The following is an 813-nucleotide window of genomic DNA, read 5'->3' on the forward strand; positions in this document are numbered from 1 at the left end:
GAGCGCGAGAGGCGACAGCCGGCCGCGCCAGCTCCCGCGCAGACTCCGGAGAACGCGCTACCAGAGCAGGCGGGCGAGGAGGCGATGCAACACGACGCAAACCACCCAGATGTGAGTGGTGAGGGACGACCGGGAATGCAGGACTGTGTGGAGATCTGTGCTGGTTTGACACGGTTACTTTCTCGCACCCTTGAGGGGGCGGCCAGGGGTATGACAAATGGGCAGCACAGCTACACATGTATTCACGAGCCCCACATCCCACCTACATGCACAGATCGATGACACTGCATCGTCAGCCGCCGCAGCCGCAGCGGCCGCCGCAGCAGCCGCCGCAGCAGCCGCCGCAGCAGCCGCAGCCGCAGCAGAGCTCAAGCGCCTGGTTGAGGGCCGTGCGAAGCAGCACGCGGCCAACGAGGACGCCGGCATTCCCAGCAAGCGGCGGGGCCTGGGCAAGCAACGGCGCGCGGCGCTGGCCAAGCGCAAGGAGGCCGCGGCGAACGCCGCTGGCGGTCCCGCCAAGGGGCCTCAGCAGCCCGTGCAGGAGCGGCACATCGGGCGGCTGTTTGGCCTCCTGCCCTGCAGGCAGGGCTTCGAGGCGGTGCATATTACTGGCACCCTGACGACCCTGTGGGCCCTCTTGCGGCGGCATGAGAAGTACCATCCGGGCGGCGTGAAGAGACTGACGGGGCTGCAGCTTCCCACCGAGAAGGAGTGGAGAATGTATACCGTGCCCGAGGTGAGGATCAGCACCGCATGTTGCGGAGGGAGGGGTGTGGGTGGTGCAGAGGTGTCTTGGAGATCTACACCGTGATC

This window comes from Auxenochlorella protothecoides (assembly GCF_000733215.1).
Source record: "Auxenochlorella protothecoides strain 0710 unplaced genomic scaffold scaffold24, whole genome shotgun sequence".
NCBI classification, from domain to species: domain Eukaryota; kingdom Viridiplantae; phylum Chlorophyta; class Trebouxiophyceae; order Chlorellales; family Chlorellaceae; genus Auxenochlorella; species Auxenochlorella protothecoides.